We start from the raw sequence: 14302 nt of genomic DNA on the forward strand, positions 1-14302 counted from the left end.
CCTTTTTGTTAGTTTTAGCTTTTTCGCAGTCAGAGTTACGTTTTGGCTTCAACAATTTTTTTGTATTGTGTATCGTTCTTACGACTTAGTAATCGATACTCTGTAAGTGTGAGTGATGTCACTTCGATGTTCAGCTCAAAATCCACATACAGTTTTTAAAGCTCTTTACACATTGAAAAAAACCAATACAATTTTTGACATTAGATGAAAAATTAATGGGCTTTAATTCAAATTAATTAAAATAATAAAATAATATAATATTGTTGAGTTAATTTAAAAAAAAAATAACAATAACTAAAATTACTAATTTTTCGAGCATCACATTGCGTCTTGCAATTTGTTTCGAATGAATTCTTAGAAAGAACGGTGCTTTATTTTAGCATTATATATTTTTAGTTGAGAACGCATCTAAATCTGAATAACTATAATTTTTAAAGTGCCTGGTAAAATATTAAGCTTTGATGTTAGGCAAATCTGTTGCAGAAGTAGTTTAAGAGTTTTTATATCTTGGAAAACAATTTACAATGTTATAAATCGCTCGGAAAACAAAGGCAAACTTGAAGAAAAAGGCACACCTGGGAGTAAAAATAAAAAAGATTATAGTCACTTATGCGGAAGATTGACAAAAATCCGCAATTATCAGTATGGACACTTGACAAGGATGTTCCGTTAAATTAGTAAGTGTGGAAAGGCGATCTAATTTTGTTGTGAGTATGATAACTCAGCCGGCAGAATATTGAGAAAGCGTCATATTTTGCAACGAAACAAAAGTAATTGTTCATCCAGAGTATGGCGCAAGACGTTAACTCTATTGGAAAGCAAACACATAATTTTAACTGTGAAATTCACAAAGCTTTCGGCTTAATTAATAGAAAGAAGCCAAATTTGTAATTCCATCAAGACAATGATCCAAAAGAGTGGGAATACGGGATCCAAAGAACTTCACATAGCTAAAAGCTGTTATCCTAGAAGAGTGCCAAAAGATCCTTGTTGAATACTAAATAAAGTTGGTCCATTTTATGAGACAACGCCTCCAGCATGTATTAAATGCTAAGGGTGGTCATAATAATTATTAAAATTAACATAATTTGTTTTCTATTTTAAGTTACGATCAATCGAAGTGTTTGTGTAAACAATTTCTTGACAGTTTAATATATGAATAATTATGATTTTGTTCCTTATTTTATTACACATGTTTAGTTTTTTTTTTAAAGAAAATTCTTAATTTAATAAATATTGTTAAACAGTATACCGTTAAAAAAATTATTAATTTTAATTTAAATTGTGCATCTGAACTTAAAAATTGTATATTTTTTCAGTGGGTAAGGAGTTTCTTGACAAACTTTACTTTATATTTTAGCACCCCTTGTTAACATATTTGAATATTATTATCATCACAGGTACACTAATGCACTCAGCTATGGCGTCTAATGTTGAAATCCATTAACGCTTTTACGATATTAGAATACGCCAATGCATTTTCCTCATTAGTATTCACTAACCCATTTCAATGAGTTCATTCAGAATAATCCACTAATGACCAATGACATCTCTTTTAATGTCGCTTACATAGAAGTGACCAACCGAAATTCCTTCTGCAAGCATACATATTCCTAACCTTTAGAACATTGAATATAACTTTGTTTCGCATCTCTGTCCTCGTCTATGAACAATACATAAACGCCAATTTAAATCTTACTAGTCTTTATTTATTTTTTTTTTATTTTAATTTGTAGTTAGTTTCTTTACTAAGATAACTTTAATCGATTTCGTCATCATTGCATCCATTGGATTTTTTTTCGCACCACGAATACAATATACTCTGAGCCGCGATCGATGAACAAATTTCTATGCTTTTAAGAATGTTTTTTTCAATAAAAAATTTACGTATGTATATAATGTTTGTGTGCAAATTAAGTTTGGGTTAATAAATGGCTTTGGATATTTAAAAAAACCTCATAGTAATGCTGCCAGTTAGCTTGAACATACACTATTCGAAACATACAATTTCGTAGAGTTTAAGTTACATAATCAATTGCTGGCAATCGGTTTCAGCAATGCGTTTCAACTATCTTCTCCGATTGCTATCCTATAATGAAGGTGTATACTGAGTATTATGTTAAGGCTGTCTATGTTGAGTAACGGTGAAGCCGCTATGCCATATGCCATATGTAATGAGTCTCAGATGGCTGGATTTTGTAGAGCAGAATGCTATGCTACAACGATGTCCGTAAGAGCTACGACGTCGTCGCATTCATCCAGGCCGCCATCTTGCAGATGAAATACTATGTATTCGTATGATACCAGGAAAATTATGGCCCGTCTACATATGAACTTATGGGAACTTCTAAAAGCACTCAAATCATTGTTGTAAAAATTTGTAGGGTCTTTGATTTAGCACATTTGATTGATGCTCGTACAAGTAAGTCTATCTGATTGTGTGTCTATATAAATTTCCACCCGTCTATCGTTGGACTATTGTGCATCATTAACTCAGACAAAAGACTCCTAATATATCAACTACCGAAGGTACAGGTATGTATTTGAAATGCGAAGAGTCAGCATTTACCATTGTTAGTAGGAATAAGGCCGGACCAACAGCCCTATAAGAGGAAATTTATTTATTTTTTGTTATGGAACTCCTACCCAACCTTAAGAGACAGTTTCCTCTTTGCCCAAAGGGATCTGCTTGATTCCTACTCTTGTATTGTTTTTTACGGATTCTGTGTTGCCTGAAATATTCCACCCGGCAATCTGTTTTTTGTTTTTTATACCCTGATCAAATTGGAAAATAAAAATCAGGATATAAAACGTATGTAACCGGCAGAGGGACCCCATAAATTTATATTCTTTATCAGGACGACAAGCTCAGTCGATTGAGCCCTCTATGTTTGTCTATCCGACCGTGGGTCCGTATGTGTGGGTCCCTATATTGTTATCGATAACAAAAACTTGATCGAAATTCAAATTATGAATTATAATTTATTTAGTTGTATGAATATTTTATACAATTTTAATTTTTGTTATATTTTGGATAACGGCTCCAAATGAACATTTAACTTTCTATGTATAGTACTCGCATCTCTAAATGCGTAAATAGATGGCTATTATTTTCGAACGAACTGTGTAAAATTAGCTCAATGGTGTCGTCAACTTTTTACCAAGTTTGAGGCGTTTGTTAGTTTCTACCAGAGAACTCTGGAGAATTGACATTTTGAAAGAAGTGCACAGAGCTGTTTTTTTAAAATAAAGCGATTGTCTCATAGTTCAAATTCGCCTCAAAGCCGCGATCTTAGGAAAGTTTTACATAATATGAAGAAGTAGGGATCTTTACAACGTATGAGATACGATTGGTTGTACAATTTCAAATTTTACCATTGTCGAAACATGTCAATAACGGTGTCTTTTCAGTTGAAAATATAGTCATGTTCAAAATCTCTTCAGGGTATGACGGGATCGGTGTTTCTCTGAGAACGTGTTACTTCAGATGTCCATCATATTTTTACTCAGTGCACATGGTCCTGTTGGCAACAATAAAACTCTCCAAGGATCTGATTTATATTATCTTCAGTGTCTCTATGCGGCTTGTTTTCCTTGTCGTAACTTTTTCCTTCCCTTTGGACTGCAAATTATTTACTAATTCATGTTGAATATACGCCAATGTTATTTGGTCGCAATCAAGTGCGTTGATCACATTCAAGTTGATCACTGCTTTAACTTCGTCTAAATATTCGCTTTCTTTCAGAGTTTTCATTATCATGGTAATGAGCTTGCCACCTATCGAGAGTACCCCATCGTATAGTACTTAAAAAGGACTTAGTGGGTCGTCCAAATCTATAATAGTTTATGTGGACATATGCTTGAAAATGGAACAATTCGCAATATGTTTGTTAATGGTTTTGCAATCACTGCAAAGTCAATCGAAACACTCTGGGTAATTTGGGTAATCTTGCATAGATATAACTTTCTATAGGTTGGTCTATTCGCCAACTTTGGTTACTATAAGCCAAAGATATTCTCTATAAAAAAGAGAGTTTTCTAATTGGTAAATTTCATAATGCGCTTAAATAGGTTGCTCAAAACTAAATATTTTTAATTAGTTTTTGTGAATACACTTGACTGTGGTGGTGTTCAGTTCTGTAATGATCTTTATTCGCCAGACCTAGAGCTCAAATATCCTCACTCATGCGTATTTCATCTCTTAAGTCAAGCTTATCAAGTGCTGAGTGTGTAAGGGTCTGCGCGCGTATGTCTAATTTTAGAATATAAGCATGTAATTTGATCTATTCCTATTGCATTCCTGCAAGTGGTTGAGTGCTTAGACAGCATGCTTAGGATGCTTAGGATTCTTGAATATGCTGAATGTCCATGCCTGAACACTCTGCGGGGGGCCAAAGTTGACAGCTAGCAGTTGCTGCCTCTGGTTTCTCCTCTTATTTCGTTGCCTATGTCTCCGTCTGTATAGCATCCCAATTTTCCGATGCTTCTCAGAGTTCTCTGGGACGTCCAGGCACATCGTTTTTGATGCGCTGATTGCCTTGTTACTTGATAATCCAGCTATTTTGCCGGAGACGATCCATCCTAGCTTGGTGCTTTGTCCCAGTGCTTTGTTGATTTTCTTCACTTTTCCCGACATTATTAGGGGAAGTAAGTCAACGCCAACAACATTAATTTGACTGGACTCATTAAAATGTGGGTCTGCTGCGCATCCATTCCTATCCTTATTGACATCCATGTCAATTTTATTGGTCGGTAGAGCTCTCTGAAGTTTTGGCTTAACAAGTGCTTGCGTTGTGGTGACGAAACCTGCGTTTGATTGTTAAGCAAACGCTATTTTTAAGAATTTTCACATTTTGTGAAATTCTTTGAATTTCAACGATCCGTTTGATTCAGCGCGGTTTTAATGTTGTGCGGCTTCTTACGAAATCAAGGGTTTTTGCGATCATTCATCTATAAGAGCCCTTAGATGCTCGTAGTTTCCAGACTTATTTTTAATCTGGATGAGCGCAGTCGCCAGCAACGTATCTTGCCCTTTATTTTCATTTAGTCAGTTGCTTCTGACGGTCACTTTTTTATTTGTATCCTCGTGAAGGAAATTGTTTTGTGCTTTGGTACGTTGATTGTAAGTCCAATTCTTTTTTAATGCTATGGGTGCCAAGAGATGTATACCACAACGTGTTTTTATACACAAACTCCTTGCGCCTTTTAAATTTTATCTCATGTCCAGTCAATTGGCAAAAACTGCATATTTTGTAGCTCGTTGGCTTTAGACGGCACCCTTTTGCACTGAGTCTATAACGTTATATAGTTGCTCAATAAACTCCGGCACATTGTCCAAGGACTGGGTTTCTCTAGCCTTCTTGACATGTTGCTCGTAAAGTTGTAGGACTTCCGGAGCGAATCGTCGCAACAGAATCTGAGCGAATAGAACGTCGGTTTCATTACCTTTTTGATAATGGAAATGGATTCTGTTGCTGTGCCTAAGAACTTGCGGAGACTGCCTTCATCATTGTTCTTCAGCAGTTCCATGTCCACTAGCTGGTTGGCGGCGTTAGCCAATATTTTGCGTTTATTTTCGTACCGCTTGCTGCTAACAGATAATACTTTTTTGACTTCTCCTTTGTGACAAGATTTCACTTAGTTCAGCTTTCTTGTGTCGCTGATATCTTTTCTGTTGTGAATCACCTCGGATAATAATTCGAAGAACGTTGGCCACTCTTTGGGACTTTCATTAAAGTGATTAAGATCCACTTTAGGTAGCTCTGAAACGTCTTCTCTTATATTTTCTAAGTAACCTACTCTTCTGCTTAGTTTTCCTGTGAGTATGCTGACATTGCATTCAAGCTCATCGATCTCATCGATATTAAAGGCAAATTTCTCAGATGTTGCCTCTAAATCCGTGAGCGTTGACTATACTTTGTTCCACAGGAAAATCCACCTGTCTTTATAGTCAAGGATTTCTTCCTGGCTACTGAGCTCTAGATTGACATACACTTCTTGCATGTGTTGCCGTACTTTTAGAGGTCGTCTGTCCGCAAGGTCAAGGTGGTCTTCAACTTCGACTTTCATCAGGGACGTTTTCTAATATGGCACCTTATTTTTACACTTATCACAAAACGTAGTCTTGTAGATTGTACCCGAAGGATCAATGTGATTACAGGTGACTATGATGTTATTTAGTCTTGTATTCTCCGGCTCAAGAGACCAATGTAAATACACTTGACTGTGGTGGCGTTCAGTTATGTAATTATCTGTATTCGTCTGAGCTAGAGTTCTTATACGCTGACTCATGCGTATTTAATCTCTTAAATCTAGCTTATTAAGTGCTGAGTGTGTAAGGGCCAGCGCTCGTATGTCTAATATTAGAATCTATGCATGTGATCTGATCAATTTCTATTGTACTACCTGCTAGTCGTTGAGTGCGTATACGGCATGCTTGGCATACTGGATTATGTTGTATATTCATGCCTGAACATATTTTAATATTTTACGAAGCAGTTAATAAATACTCTTCTAATAAGCGTTCTTAAGTTTATATTTACTTTTGATTTGTCGCGCTCACAGTGCATAAGCAAACTTACTTAGCGTTGTTATGTTTTTTCTCGAATTATTAGCTTTGTGTGTTGTAACGCCACGGACATGGCATTAAATCAATAAATAATAATATAATTAAGCTCAGTAATCAATCCTTAATGTAACCTTCTTAAATTATTTAAGGTGTTTAATAAAAGTTAATAATCCATTCCGATTAGTAACACATCACAATTTAAGTCTTAAATACACTTATTTTCATAAAATAGTTCATTTAAGATCTTCAAGCCACGTTGTAGTGCGGCGTGCGTTATTGTGATGTTTTGCATTCCCAGTTCACGTCGGTCGTTTTATCAGTCGTGGTCTGCACATTTTTTAGAAAATTTGCAAAGAAAGCGCGCAAAATGGAAAAGAGCTGTGTCGATAACAAAAGACATATAACATATACATATACAAGTTATTTAAGTCTGATGTCCGTGATGGAAATCCCTAATCCTTCGACAGGATTGGGAACACATCATCAAGAGTCCCAATCTATTCGAGGTATGGTGAGGACATTGGTCCCGTGATGTCCTTCCTGGTTAAGGACTTCTGCTCTTAGTAGGATGATTATGATGGAGGACTTCATTTTGCGCCCTTTATTAAATACTGGCCCTATGGCTCAGCAATGTTGATATAAATTAATAAGTGTTTGCGGCTGTTGCCGTTGTCTAATTTAGAGACTTCTTGTCTTCTCTTTATTGTAAATCAAACTAAAACTAAAGAAAAAGGCAAAGCATTATTGTACGCTATAGTCGAATGCATCACGCCATCAAGCTACAATCGGAACGCCGATTTGGTACAGCATTTCAGCATAAGAAATGTCAGCTTACCGCTGCTTCTTGTCGTCTGTGCAGAGCATTGAACCCGCGGTTTAGCGCATCATCATTACTTAGTTGATATGCTATTTATGGTGTTTATTGTTAACATGGGCCATGTTTCCCGAGTGGAGTGAACTCGCACAGGTCTCGCGTCGTGACCGCTTATAAAAGCGTGGTCTGGCTACACTCGGTGACAGCAAAGGGGTCATTTTCGCATTCGACCAGTGTGTTTTCGCCAGGACGTAGAATGGTATGATGGTGGGATACAGGATAAATGGTGACCCTTTTATATTTGGATTCAACCTTTGGGAAGGCTATTAGAATATGAATTATGTCATCGGACTGTAGGATCCTAATTACTGAGGCTTCTATTAAACTAACTATTGGAGTGTCTCGTTTGACAAGTGAACTCAAGTCTGCATATTTGAGGACTATGGAATTTACTATATTAGATTTTACCAAGGTTATCGTAAGGATCAATTTTTGGATTTCAATGGTTATCATCCTGTTCCTTGCTAAAAGAACTTCGTATAGGTGTGGGGTGTCAGCCAAATTGTTTTTTTTTTTTTTTTTTGGATTTTATTATTTGATTTATGGTATCCGTTAATTTATTTATCTGCTTCTGAGTTTCGGAGTTTATAGCATCTATCTGGAATTTGACTCAATTAGCTGGGCTTCTATTACTCTAATTTTGAGGAAGTCAGAAGAATCTGGAATGCCAGCCACTACTTCCAATACTGTTCCTATGAAATCTAAACTTCTCGCCATTCTAATGACCTTAATGATGATCTTAACTTTAACTAGATAAAAATATTTTAAATTGTCCTTGTGGACCACCCTCCCCTTAACTATGACAGACGTTCCCATGTCTGCTTGTATTGTCTAACCAGTGTTTGGTAATTTTGAGGAATACATTTTCCCCTACTTCGAATATGCGGGTTTGTCTGGTTGCGTTACATCGTTCCAAGGTGTCTTGTTGGACTTTGGGTAATCTAGCATTAATACCTGAATGGCGCTCGTCGGACACCGCGTGGACAATCTCAATTAGTTTTTCGCGGGTGACCGAATGTAGGGTTTTATTGTATTCTACCGTTGCTCTCAGGATTAGTTCAACAGTGTCTTTAATTTTTTTGGCTATCTTTAGACACCTAGCATTTTCGGCTAAGGTACCGTGAAAACGTTCATCTTGGTCATTTGACGAACTATGAAGAGGAGGTGAGCTTAGAATGTCAATGTTATCTTGGTTTTTTAATATGGATGTGATAGTCTCCGAGTTAAATGCAGGTTCATTGTCGCAATATATTGTTTTAATGTTATAAAACAAATTTACAATTTGCAACAAGGGGCCTTTTAAATCGACAATTGTTCTGGATATTACCGGTTGTACCAAGGCGAACTTGGAGAACTTGTCTACGCAAGGAATTGTTTCTTGTCGGTTGTGAAGAGTATAGCATGGATGTTTCGCCGATTTGTTGTTGTATGGGATGTCTGTCGTATTTTAATCGGGTGCAAACCTGCAGTTTGTGACCACTTCTCGGGCTAAGTTGCTCATGTTCGGAAAATAGTAGTCGCGAAGGACTTGTTTGACATTTTCTTGAGATGCTCTGTGCGCCCTATTGTGCTAATTAGTGACGATTTCGAGTCGTTCACTGTTATCGGTTATTGTTGGATAGAAACTCTTCTCTATCCGAGTTGACGGAAGTTATTTAAGTTGAAATATAAAAAGCCGCGCTTGTGTGCTTTCGTTGCAATGGTTTATTCGTGACTCCACTAAAGCTTAGAGGTGGTACCTATCACCTCAGACATGGTAAATGCTTTTATCGATATATTGTTTCGCATTGTAACAGATGATATTCTTCAACAGTTATGTCCTACACAAAGTTTTTGCAGAACTGATCTGAGTAGCAGGAAAGTGGGAAACTAATTCGTGCTGGAAACTTGCCAATGTGGAGAGTTCGCTATGGATAGCGTTTACGACTTCCAAAGTTACGACGTCTTTAAGAATCTTCTTATCAGTGAAGCTGACCAGGTGACGGGGTTTTTTCGGAACAAAAACAAATTGTTTTATAATGGGAAACGTGCTTCTTCCAGAATAATTTGATTTCTGAAGCAATCCAAGGGTTTGTCTGTAGTCTCGACCTCGTAGGACAGTGAAAGTTCATGTCAGCACGTCCCTTTCGTTGGTGGCGTTATTCATTTTTCAGAGTACGTGAAATCATAGTGATAGGTATACCTTCATGAGATAGTACCGCACCGAGTCCGTTCGCTGAGGCGTCGGTGGGAATTGAATTCGGCCGCAATCTTTTTGGACATAAAATCAAAACTCAAAATATCTGTTATTGGTTGAACTATAGCTGCAAAGTCCTTTATTAGGATTCTGTAGTAGCTTGCCAGACCCAGAAAGGTTCTGACACTGTATATGTTTTTGGGACCGGGGTATTTTTGAATGGCCCTGACTTTTTTGGGGTCGGACTTTGTCCCTTTCTTACTTATAATGAAACGCATATATTCTATGCTTTCCTTAAAGAAACTAGTTTTTTCCTGGCTTACCCTCGATGTGTTTGATACGGACTGATTCATTCATTGAGCAAACTATGAAGTCATCTACGTAGATGTAACATATTTTCCCAATGTGTTCCCTAAAAACATCTTCGATTGCTGTTTGGAAGATGCTATCAGTATTCTTAAGACCAAAGGGTAGACGTCAGAATTTGTATTTGCCGCCGCAAACGTAGAATCACATCTTTTCGCGGTCATGTTCCCCAAGGTATGTTTGGTGATACCCAGACATTAGGTCGAGGGTAGTGAAAAACTTACCATATCCCAGGTTCGCTGGAATCATGGGAATAACGGTCAGGTATGGTTTTTCCCTTCAGGTTTCTGAAATCAATGACCAATCTCTTTTTCGTGTTACCAAAGGCATCTTTTCGTTGGCTGTGAGACTGTCAACAGAAAAAAAGTAAAATATTTTATTTTATTTAATTCGTTTTGTGTCGCTAAGATAAGCTCTTCGAGATCGGTCGCGTCGCGCATTGTAAAAAACTCACTGGTCTACTACTATTGCTAATTCGCGTGCGAAAAATAGCACAACTCATAAACTTTTCGCGCGCTGCCTTGTGCAGTGTCGGCAGACAGACAAAAAAAAAAGTGTACTGAGACAAGACTGCACTCGTTGCCCGTTTGGGCTAAACATTTGCCCCCTCTCCGAGCGCTGTCGTTCATTATATTATAAATCAAAATGGATAAAAACCTTTCTTCTAACACTCAGCTTCGAAACAAGCTGATTGATTATGAAAGAATGTACCAAATAGCTGGTAAAACTCCGTTGGAACTAAGGACTGAGTTTAATAATAACCAACGCCTATCACGTGCTGACGCTCAGAACCTCAGCACGACAACAACAACCACTTCAATTGCTGCAATCTGCAGCGCGATCCCTAGCGGAAGCATGGCTAGTCATGCAGCCCGCTTCCCAACTGCCTCCTCAAAAATTGACGCTCCAAAGCTCACTGGAGCTGCTACAAAACTAGCGGAGACCCAAAAAATGCTGAAAACTAAGAGGAAGAAACCACTTTCTCCCCATAATAGTTGTAAAAGAGCAAACAGAGATATGGTCTCACACTTCAGCTAACATGGCAAAATCCACCAACAGATTTGCTTTACTAGACACGGACATGGAGGTAACTTCCGAAAGCGAAGATGATGTAAATTCCAAAAGTACAAGAGCACGCCCAACGTCTGTTTCTATTGCTGATCATAGCAACACTTCTGATGCAACTGATGCAGTCAACAACCATCAACATGAGGAACCTAGCAATAACAAACAGCCTATCCGCTCACCAAAGCCACCGCAAATTGTTGTGAGTATCACTGATCTTAATGATCTATTTGAGGTCATTAGTGAAGTCACTAGTATTGACAACGTGGCAGTCAAAGTCAACCAAGGAGTTACGGCAAGAATATTTCCAAAAGACAGCGACACTTACAGAGCTATTGTAAGTCATTTTGATACAATAGGAATTGAGTTCCATACATATCAGCTGAAGGAAGAAAAACCTTACAGAATTGTGGTAAGGGGGCTTCACCATAGCACTTTGAACAAAGAAATAATTGCCAGTTTTAAAAAATATGGTTTTGATGCTCTGCAAGTACACAACCCAAGATCAAGGACAAACAGGGATGAAAAGCTATATATATTCTTTATAAATATAAAACCATGCAATAAAATTAATGAAGTATACAATATAAAAACACTTTGCCGCCAAATGGTGAGAGTAGAAAGGAATCGCAAAAGTTCTGAAATCGTCATATGTACACGTTGCCAGGAATATGTACATACAGCCAAATACTGCCGCCGACATCATAACTGTGCACGTTGTGACGGGGACCATCCCACAAACATATGCACACGTTCAAAAGATGAATCGCCTACCTGTATTCACTGTGGAGGTAGCCACATGACAAGCTACAAAGGTTGCCAGTGGTACCAGGAGTTCTATAGACGATCAATGGGCTCTTCAATGATCAAGAAGAAGCAAGCAAGGACGCAACAGCCACAACGAAAGCAACAACCAACTCGCCAGTAACCACAACAGCTTCATAATACTTCCAGAATCGGAACAGGTGGATTATCCTATGCCTCGCCAGCAGGAAGTGGAAATGCATCTGTTCAGTCACATACATAACGTTCAAGCGCAAGTCCAGATAGCTAAACCTACTGGAAATAGCTCACAGCAGCAGCACCTACTTGACGTCCAATCTCTATTGGAACAACAACAACAACAGTTTTTGAAATGGCAATAAGAGCTGCAAGTGCAGCAGCAGCAACAATTTCTCTTGTGGCTTCAGGCGCAACAACGTGAACAACAACAACAAAACAAGAAAAACAAAGAACGTCTAGAACAGCTCGAAAAAATGGTCCACGATATGGCCAGCATGCTAAGACAATGGACTGGGGATGCATTGACTCACCAGCTTCATAACAACGCCTCTGACTCATAATGAACTTACTAAAGATTCTCATATGGAAGGTCAATGGCATTGCAGGAAAAGCCAGAGATGTGGAACTATTCGCGCACAACAACAACGTCGACATTAAATGAGATCGTCAAAATTTATGGTTTTACCTTTTATCCGGCTTACAAACCTTCAAGTCACAAACATGGTATGGGAGGAGCGGCTATATTCGTTAGAAGTTCTCTCCGCCACTTCCCACAAAGGGTTATTGAAACTCCAAACATACAAATGTCTGCAATCAAAGTTACCACAGGATTGGGAGACATTGAATTTTGCGCCATATACTCTCCACCAAGGAACAGAATAGAAGAAAGGCAATTCAGCGACATACTCGCTTCTTGCGGCCAAAGGTATCTTATTGGTGGTAAAGGTATCACAGCCAGAGGCTCTAATATTCTTGCAATAGGATCTCCAACTAGATACCCATATATATCCAGTCACACAACCTCTTGCATTGATTTTGCATTATACAATGGGATACACGATCACCTAACAAATATCTACGAAAACTGGGACTTAGATTCTGACCATTTAACCCTCATCGCTGAGCTGCACATTGATGGTTCTAATATCAGGCCAAGACCAAGGATAATAAGCAACCGTACTTACATCACGGCTTTCAGACAACTGTTGGATGACTCAATTCAATTAAATTCGTGTCTGAGATCTGGTGAAGACATCGAGAACGCGGTTGATCTTCTTTCGGAGAACATATATAGAGCTGCTGCTGCTACAACGCCGCTTAATCCTGCGACTCGTCCTAATTACGGTATTGTATTAACTAGAGAGGCCAAAGAGCTTATCAGAACAAAAAGGCGCCTTCGGAGAAGAGCAATTCGATCACAAGATCCTTGGGACCGAATTTTGTGGAACCGTGCAGCAAGACAGCTACGTAACCTTTTAAGGGAACTCAGAGGTGATTTCTTCGAGCAAAAACTGGCTTCCATGGACTACACAATAGATGCAAGCTACTCTCTATGGAAATGCACAAAATCGCTCAAACGTCAACCATCTAGACAGGTACCTTTCCGATGCCCCAGTGGCGAACTTGCTAAATGCGAATTGGAACAGGCTATCGCATTCGGATACCATCTAGAGGATCGTTTTAGTCCGTTTAATTATGCTACGATTGAGCAGACCATGGAGACACATCTCAATTTGCAGACCACATTGCAGATGTCCCTGCCTATTCAGCCTATAAGCATCGAAGAAATAACTGAAGCGATCCAACTATTGCCGAAAAACAAAGCACCTGAAATAGACAAGATTTGCAATGCTACGCTGAAGGCTTTGCCTACTAGAGCGCTTCTTTACATTGAACTAATTTTTAATGCCATCATCAGGCTCCAAGTGTTCCCAAGGCAATGGAAATTAGCTGTGATCTTGATGATGCATAAGCCGGGCAAACCGGAAGAGGACCCAGAGTCATATCGGCCTATAAGCCTACTCCCCGCTCTGTCTAAACTTTGGGAGCGGACCATTGCCAATCGCATTAATGCCATAATAAGACAGTCTAATATCTTACCGCATCACCAATTTGGATTTCGGGAGGGACACGGCACAGTGGAACAAGTTCACAGATTGGTGAAACATATCCTGCAGGCTTTTGAGGACTCAGAATACTCCAACGCTGTCTTCATAGACATGCAGCAAGCGTTTGTTAAGGTGTGGCACGATGGATTGCTGTGCAAAATAAAAAACCTTCTACCTGCCCCGTACTATGGCCTCTTAAGGTCTTATCTAGAAGGCCGTGAGATTAAAGTCAAGGTAAAGGATACACTTTCGTCCACATATCCTATGAGAGCAGATGTTGCTGTATACCTTGTATACCTCAGATATACCTAGCCCGTCCTTTCAACATATGGATGCCCTCGAATGCCCTCATTGCAACTTAT

This window comes from Drosophila hydei, unplaced genomic scaffold (assembly GCF_003285905.1).
Source record: "Drosophila hydei strain 15085-1641.00,03,60 unplaced genomic scaffold, DhydRS2 tig00000271-arrow-arrow-pilon, whole genome shotgun sequence".
In the NCBI taxonomy this organism is placed as follows: Eukaryota; Metazoa; Arthropoda; class Insecta; order Diptera; family Drosophilidae; genus Drosophila; species Drosophila hydei.